The sequence below is a fragment of the Mandrillus leucophaeus genome, unplaced genomic scaffold, assembly GCF_000951045.1.
Source record: "Mandrillus leucophaeus isolate KB7577 unplaced genomic scaffold, Mleu.le_1.0 Scaffold1046, whole genome shotgun sequence".
NCBI classification, from domain to species: domain Eukaryota; kingdom Metazoa; phylum Chordata; class Mammalia; order Primates; family Cercopithecidae; genus Mandrillus; species Mandrillus leucophaeus.
In genome coordinates this window covers 359,883-368,871 of record NW_012098610.1, presented here as the reverse complement: position 1 = coordinate 368,871, position 8,989 = coordinate 359,883, and the positions used below count along the sequence as shown (strand labels likewise).

The 8,989-nt window shown below is 37.7% G+C and overlaps 2 pseudogenes; one reads left to right on the top strand and one right to left on the bottom strand.

The window, feature by feature from the left end:
* LOC105540102 overlaps nucleotides 1-3,848 on the bottom strand; it is a 68,893-nt pseudogene extending 65,045 nt beyond the window's left edge.
* Nucleotides 3,849-4,889: 1,041 nt separating this feature from the next.
* LOC105540092 lies at nucleotides 4,890-5,849 on the top strand (annotated as a pseudogene).
* Nucleotides 5,850-8,989: the final 3,140 nt, after the last annotated feature.

Sequence of the window (8,989 nt, the reverse complement as noted above, 5' to 3'; positions counted from 1 at the left end):
GTTGTTCCTTTCCATGTTTAGTGCTTCCTTCAGGATCTCTTGTAGGTCAGGCCTGGTGGTGACAAAATCTCTAAGCATTTGCTTGTCTGTAAAGGATTTTATTTCTCCTTCACTTATGAAACTTAGTTTGGCTGGATATGAAATTCTGGGTTGAAAATTGCTTTCTTTTAGAATGTTGACTATTGGCCCCCACTCTCTTCTGGCTTGTAGAGTTTCTGCCGAGAGATCTGCTGTTAGTCTGATGGTCTTCCCTTTGTGGATAACCTGACCTTTCTCTCTGGCTGCCCTTAAGATTTTTTCCTTCATTTCAACTTTGGTGAATCTGGCAATTATGTGTCTTGGAGTTGCTCTTCTCGAGGAGTATCTTTGTGGTATTCTCTGTATTTCCTGAATTTGAATGTTGGCCTGCCTAACTAGGTTGGGGAAGTTCTCCTGGATGATATCTTGAAGAGTGTTTTCCAACTTGATTCCATTTTCCCTGTCACTTTCAGGTACACCAATCAGAGGTAGATTTGGTCTTTTCACATAATCCCATATTTCTTGGAGGCTTTGTTCATTTCTTTTTACTCTTTTTTCTCTACACTTCTCATCTCACTTCATTTCATTCATTTGATCTTCAGTAGCTGATACTCTTTCTTCCAGTTGATCGAGTCGGTTACTGAAGTTTGTGCATTCCTCACATAGTTCTCGTGTTATGGTTTTCATCTCTATCAGTTCTTTTAAGGACTTCTCTACATTCGTTATTCTAGTTAGCTGTTCGTCAAATCTTTTTTCAAGGTTTTTAGTTTCTTTGCCCTGGTTACATAGTTCCTCCTTTAGCTCTGAGAAGTTTGATTGACTGAAGTCTTCTTCTCTCAACTCGTCAAAGTCATTCTCCATCCAGCTTTGTTCCATTGCTGGCGATGAGCTGCATTCCTTTGGAAGGGGAGATGCGCTCTGACTTTTTGAATTTCCAGCTTTTCTGCACTGCTTTTTCCCCATCTTTGTGGTTTTACCTGCCTTTGGTCTTTGATGATGGTGACGTACTGATGGGGTTTTGGTGTGGGTAACCTTTCTGTTTGTTAGTTTTCCTTCTAACAGTCAGGACCTTCAGCTGCAGGTCTGTTGGAGTTTGCTTGAGGTCCACTCCAGACCCTTTTTGCCTGAGTATCAGCAGCAGAGGCTGCAGAAAATAGAATATTGCTGAACAGCGAGTGTTGCTGTCTGATTGTTGCTCTGGAAGCTTTGTCTCAGAGGTGCTTTTTCTCAGAGGTGCACCCAGCTGTGTGAGGTGTGAGGTGTTGCTCTGCACCTCAGTTGAAAATGCAGAAATCACCCATCTTCTGTGTCGCTCACACTGGGAGCTGGAGGGTTGAGCTGTTCCTATTCGGCCATCTTGGGCATGCCCCTCATAGAGTCTCTACCCATTTTTTAAAGGATTTTTTTTCTTGCTGATTTGTTTGTATTCCTTGTAGATTCTGGATGTTAGTCTTCTGTTGGATACATAGGTTGCAAATATTTTCTGCCATTCTCTAGATTATCTGTTTACTGTGATGATTATTTCTTTTACTGTAAAGCTACTTTTTAGTTTCATTAGGTCCCATTCATTTATTTTTGTTTTTGTTGAATTTGCTTTTGGGGTCTTAGTTATAAATTCTTTGCCTAGGCCAATGTCCAGAAGAGTTTGCCTGGATTTTCTTGTAGAATTTTTATAGTTTCAGGACTTAGATTAAAGTCTTTAATCCACGTAGAGTTAATTATTGTATATGGTGAGAGTTAGGGCTCCACTTTCATTCTTCTACATGTGGCTATCCAGTTTTCCCAATACCATTTATTAAATAGGGTGTCATTTCCCCACATTATGTTTTCATATGCTTTGTCAAAGATCAGTTTGTTGTAAGTATTTGACTTTACTTCTGGGTTCTCTATCCTGTTCTGTTGGTCTATATATATACTTTTATATCAGTACCGTGCTGTTTTGGGTACTATAGCCTCATAGTATAATTTGAAGTTTGGTAATGTGATGCCTCCAGATTTGTTCTTTCTGCTTAGGATTGTCATTTGGGCTCTATTTTTGGCACCATATGAAATGTATGACTGTTTTTTCTAATTCTGTGGTTTAATAGGAGTTACATTGAATCTGTAGATCACTTTGAGCAGTACGGCCATTTTCATGATATTGATTGTTCCAATCCACTAGTATGGGGTGTATTTCCATTTGTTTTTGTCATCTATGATTTCTTTCAGCAGTGTTTTGTAGTTCTCCTTGTGGATAACTTTCATGCTTTTTGTTAAGTTGCAGCTATTGTAAAAAGGATTGAGTTCTCGATTTGATTATCAGCTTGTTTGGTGGTATACAGCAGTGTTACTGATTTGTGTGCATTGATTTTGTTATTTGAGACTTTGCTGAACTCAGTTATTAAATATAAAGTCTTTTGGAGGAGTCTTTAGAGTTCTCCAAAGTTTATATCATTGGCAGGGAAAGATAGTTTAACTTTTTTTTTTTCTGATTTGGGTGCCTTTTATTTCTTTTTCTTGCCTGATTGCTCTGGCTAGGACTTCCATGTTGGTATTTTAACCTAGAGACAATACCTCAGCTCAAAAGAGTGAGCTGAATAGTGAAATTTCAGGAATGATTTAAAGCCAGTGGACAGGAACTTAATATGTGAGATTTTGTTATATTTTGTTGTGTGTGTGTGTGTGTGTGTGTGTGTGTGTGTGTGTATTTACAGATTTCCCAGTAGACACCTTGGTGGAGACCTCCAAGGTGGGACCCTGGGTCTTGAGTGCCCCACTAATGGGCCAGAATGTCCTTGACTTCATCTATTCCTTGAACTTTTTTTCAGGTTTGTAGGTCAATCACTCACATTTACTAAACATCTCTTATATAGAAAACTGGTTCTGTGTCTAAAAACTTTGACCTATACCATTGTGATAGACTCAGCAAGTTGTCTACTCTTATCCGTTCTTTCCTCCTTCTAAACAGAACCATGATTTTGTTTGGGTAAGTAATGCATCCACTTAAAATACTCCTCTCCACAAACTCCCTGCAACTAGGTGTGATAATGTGACCCATCGTGGCCAATGATAGATTGAGCTGGCACTCATCCTGTGCCTTTTGCCCTTTTACCTTTCGTGCCTAGAATGTGATGCAACTTGAGAGCACAAGGAAGAAATATACATGTTAAGGATTTGGGGGCCAGAAATTCTAAAAACCTGATATTTGAAGACTTTAGAACCACTGTTCCAATCCTCTGTGGTCTACTTCCATGCTTTTTTTAGTGACGCAAATAAAGCCCTTATTTATCTAAGCCACTTTAGGAGAATTTCTGTTACACAAAGTCAGCACAATCTTAGCTGATAAAATAATCTCATTTAATCTTCTCAACAACTTCATGAGGTAGGTTTTATTATTCCAACTGGAAACATGAAGAAACAGAGGCTAAGAGATTTGTCTAAGTCCACACAGCTTTTAAGTAGCAGTCTGGATCCAAATCTAGGTCTAACTCCATTTCCTATGCTCTTTCTTCTATACTACTGCGTGACAGCTTTCTTACAGGATACTCTGCCAGAGAGAAATTGTGTGTGTGTGTGTGTGTGTGTGTGTGTGTATTAGACGGTGGGGGGGGGGAGAGAGAGAGAGAGAGACAGATGCAACCTTTTGAGAGACGAATCAATCACTGTCCTCATGAGGCATTTTCTAGGTTCCTGGTGGTACTGACTGGGTCATATACAAATAAGATATGTATGTATATAGGAAGGGACCAGGAAACTTTGTTCTTACCTCCCAGGAGCTTCTGGTCTAAGATCAATCGTCCTACTCTATCCCTTCTATGCATTCCCACAGCACTGTCGGAACCACTTGTCATTTAGGTGTAACTTTAATCCATTTATCTATTAATTTAATGAACATTTATTAATTACTTCTTCCTGGCCAGGCACACCAGAAAAGAAATACTGGACTGATTCTGAAGACCTGAGTCCCAGTTCTAGTACTACCATTAGGAATGAGTTCTATGCCTCAGTCTCTCCATCTATATAGGAAGGACATTAGACTAGATGATCTCTAAAAAAACTTCTAGCCCAAACAGACTTGGTCCCTTTGAATTGATTCAGGTTTGGCCAAAAAGGTATTTTAGGGCCAGATCATACTAGATCTTTAATACCTTTTGAAATGCTTGGGATTTCCCCAGAGACGATAAAAAATACTATGGAAGTTTTTCAGGTTATACCTGGGTAGTGCTTCTAAGTTAAAATTGCAGCTTTCAGTTTCCTGATTGGGTCATCTTGGGCAAGTTTCTTAACCTCTCTGTGTGAGTTTCTATAGAACGGGAACAACAATTGCACCTATGGCATAGCATTCTTACTAGGATTAATGAGAAATAAACATAAAAAACCCATAGCACATTGCCTGGGAAAAAGAAAATGATTAATCCATGGCAACCATGATTATTACTAATTTTCTGCCTTCTAGACACTCCCTCTATTTTCTAGCCAGGGTAGTAGGCCCCCTTTCTTCTTTTCCTACCGTCACACAAGGAAAACAGCTGCCCTTGCTGAAAGAGAACTGGCAAAGGTGAGGGTGGGGGTGGGAGTAGAGGGGATGCTGTCAAAGAAGCCCTGATTTGAATTAGAAATACTTTCTAGCCCAGCAGAACAGTACTTATTATTGATCGCACTTCATCCTCATGCTCCCTCCCCAGGGCACAGAAGAGGAGACAGACTTGGGAGGTAGCCCAGCTGAACACCCACAAAGCAGAGGCTCCTCTTTGGCTGTTGACAGTGGTATCTGCAGCTCACTTTAAGATGGCCAGTTGGCCCACATTCATTTTCTGTTGAATGACTTTTAACTTTCATTGTTTTTTCACTCACTTTGATAGCCTCTCAGTGGCTGCTTTTCTGAGATCTTTCATAATGCAAAAATGCATTGAACAATCGAAGTCAAAATCACTGAGCTAAATCCCTACTTAATGTGTGTGCTTTGTGGAAGATACTTAATTGATGCCAGAACCATAATAGAATATCTACATTCCTTCTGTGAAACCTGTATTTTGTGTTACCTATAGATCAGCAGATATTGTCCTGTAATGTCCAAGTTCACAAAACCATTTTGCTCCTGAATATAACATCAGATAAAAATCCTCAATCTATTGTATACAAATTTTTTCCAGGCCTTTTCAAAAATAAAATAAGAAGGGATCTTTATGCATCTCTTTCTTCAGCTGTTGCTGCCAATGGCTCTAATGAAAATAGAGAAGTTGCAGATGAAGATAAGAGAATTATAACTGATGATGAAACAATAAGCTTATCCATTGGATTTTTTTTTTTTTTTTTTTACCAGAAGAGGAAGTAAACAAAGACAAAGAGAAGTTTAAGGAGGAGGTGAATGATAAAAGTTGTTTACAATGCCCAGCCAGAATGACTGTGATGAACCTAAGGAACATACCTTATATTTCCCGATGAATGTCATGTATAAAGAAGAATCTTTAAAGGATAAATATACATTAATGGATATTACTTACATTTATATGTGGATAAGAAATGGAATTCTTCCTTTAAAGTACGGTGTTTGACCTACTAGTAAAAGAATGAAGCTTAGTTGCCAGAGAGATGAACTGACAAAACTGCTGGAGAACTGAAATGTGACTTTGGAAGTGACAAGGCCAATGGCCCAGTAGGAGTTATTTCCTCTAGCTCTTCTTGTTTGCCTAGCCCTACTACTCCAATCCAGTCTCCTCATCTTCAGTTTCCTCACACGCCCAGTGTGTGGCACCAGGAACAGTCCCACTGGTAACTATGAACCTTTCTCTGCCAATAGACCTAAAAAGTTATCAGAAAATGAGTTATTAGAAACTTCATTCTTAGGTTGATAACTGAGGCTGTTAAGGAAAAAAAAATCCAGCTCCTAATTTTTTTTTTTTTTTGAGACAGGGTCTTACTCTGCTGCCCAGACTGGATCACAGTGGTGTGATCACAACTCACTGCAGCCTAGACCTCCTGGGCTCAAGCTATCCTCCCACCTCAGCCTCCCAAGTAGCTGGGACCACAGGTGAGTGCCAGCAAATTTAATTTTTTTTAAACGTAGAGATGGGGGTCTCCCTATGTTGCCCATGCTGGTCTCAAACTCCTGGGCTCAAGCAATCCTCCGTCCTTGGCCTCCCAAAGTGTTGAGATTACAGATGTGAGCCATAGTGCTCAGCCAAGCTCCTAATTTATATAGGTATTTCTATGCCATTAGAGCTTTACAAACACTAATACATGTGACTGTGGTCAAATTTGCTTTCTTTTGTAGTGACATTGAATTTGACTATAAAAGATGGACTAGGTGTGACATTCATATATACATTACTTGGAAAGAAAGATTGTCTTAAAAATAACTGTTTTTTGTGTGGGCAGGCAATGTTTTCTTCTGTGTGAAGTGGTTTCTGTAAACACTGTTCGAATGTGAAAACACTCTAAAATAGACATAAAACCTTGGTCCATAGTTTGTCAATCTCCATTAACATCTGTGTTACATGCTCTTGGATTGTTCTTGTTGTTATGTTGTTTTATGAACCTGTAGACAACACATGCTTTTTATTTTGAAATTTAAAAAATAAAAAGAATATGCATAGAGTGGTACATAGACTACACATCGAACGCTGCGATGTAACTGTGAGTAACCATTTTTTGCATATTTAACCATTTTGAGTTCTTCATTTGATTTTACTTCTCTGTTATTGCACAGAACAATCTTAAGAAAGTAAACAGCAGTTTTACAATTTGTGTGCTTTAAAAGTGGCTACTATTGTTTATTTTTACTGACTTGTTTAAATGAACGTATTTTGTAAGAATCAGATGGCATTATGCTTGCTTTACAATGCTGTATTGGTACAGAAACAGTATTGTATATTTATAAATATAATAATGAAAATATTGTGTTTCATGTACTTAAAAATGGTTGTTCAAGTTATCCAAACTAGTTCAGACTTGGCAGATACTCTGTATTTGAATTTTGCTTATCATCCTGTAACATTTTAAATGTGGATACACAATTCTAAATTATTTTCAATTGGAAGAAATTGACAAATCATTACAATGTTGAAATATTTCCACTAATACATTTTTTACTTTTAAATTTTATTACTATAATAAAGAAAAACTCTTAACCAAGGAATATAAAAATTATGTATATCGTTCTAAATTTTACTTGTTGGCTATGGTGGAATTAGTGTGTTTTAAAAATGCCTGTCAGTAACTATAATTCTATAGCAATTTTTAAAATGCAATGTTTAAATTTTTAAATGAATCAGAACTTTTTTTTTAGTATGGGGCATAGTAGCATTTTCTAATTTAATAGTTACTTTAATAGTTACAAACAATGGAATATACCTTCTCTGTAATGTCTGATAACAGAAATAATTTATTATGATCTTCTACATGTATTAATTTTAAAATAGAGTGAGCATGTTGAATGCAAAATATGAATAATTCCAACAATTTTCCATATATATTTTGCTTTGGTCAAACTGTGTATATTTATCATCTGTCAGTTATATGTAGGCTGTTTATTCTATATAAATATTGCTTCAGGTTTATATGAAAAAATTTTGACTAAACATTTCATTGTCCCCTGTCTGTAAAGGAAGCACAATTCTATCATTTTGTCTTGCTTATCACTATTAAATCACTACATTTGCATATTTTTAAAAAGCAGAACTGGGAACATCCTAGATTTTGCCAAAGAAGAGTTCCAAAAGACAAGGGTGTAGGAGGGAAGGTACAGTTTGTATCAGATGCCCATATTTTATCTACTGGGTTTTACTTTCCCTTGAAGGCACTGATTCTCACTGTCACCCCTTGTAAGGGAACAGACTTCTCAATTTAATGAGCACGGAGAAAATCCCAGGTTTGGACAAAAAAGAGCTTGAGAAGGAAGGCCTGCAGGAGGGGAAGGACTGGCTGTCCACAGCTCCCCTCTCAGGATGATCTCTTTCTCAGCAGACACCACTGCCCCACTATTCGAATTTCAACTATAGCTCAAGAAGATATGAAAACTACATAAATTTGTGATTGCATTTGACCACAAATAATAAAAGGAAATAAGCAAACAGAGAAACCCGGAAGTTTAAACAAGCAAAAGAGTTTGCTTTTCTCATTTAACAAGAAATCAAAAGCTAGCAAATCCAGGAACCACTGGATATTCAGCCCCTTGTGTCTTTATGCTCTGCCATTCTTGCCTGTAGCATCATCCTAATGATATAGGTATCTATCTACAGGATAGATAGCTCCTGAAGCTCCAGGCATTATGCCTGCATTGCAGGAAGAAAGAAGAGGACAGGAGAAAGGCAAAACTTGTGTGCCCACAGAGTCCACCCTCTTTAAAAAAACAAACTTCTAGAATCCCAACAGTGAGTTCTGCTTATATCTCATTGGATACCTGTCATCTGGCTGCACTTCTACAAGGCAAGGGAGGCTGAGAAGTGTAGTTTGTTCAGCTGGGCACACGTCTGCCTCAAACAAAATTAATGTTCTGTTAGACAGGAATAAGAGAGTAGATACGGGATAAGGACAAGCAGTCTGCCACACATCTTTTCTGCTTCTTTGCGGCACAGGTGAAATTGGCTGTCATTTCACAAATAATTGTATTAAATACTAAAAACAGAGCAAAGAAGGAAATAATGACAAGAAAATAAAATATTATTAACAAGCTCAAATTTGCAAAGCAGTTCTTTGTGGCCAGAAGACAAGTATCTAGGCACCCCTACCACTTCAGTGGGGCCTCATTAGCACCACCAGCCAGGAAACTACATTTCTGCCCTCCTAGCTTCCTTCTAAATCACAAATGCCACCTTTCTTGTTTATTTTACTGTCTTTTTAAAATGAGTATCTTTTGTAAGAATCAGATGGTATTATGCTTGTTTTACAAGACTGTATTGGTACAGAAACAGCATTGTATATTTATAAATATAGTAATAAAATATTAGAAGTATAACAAAGGTACCTATGGAGCACTCTCTTGGGACTCACA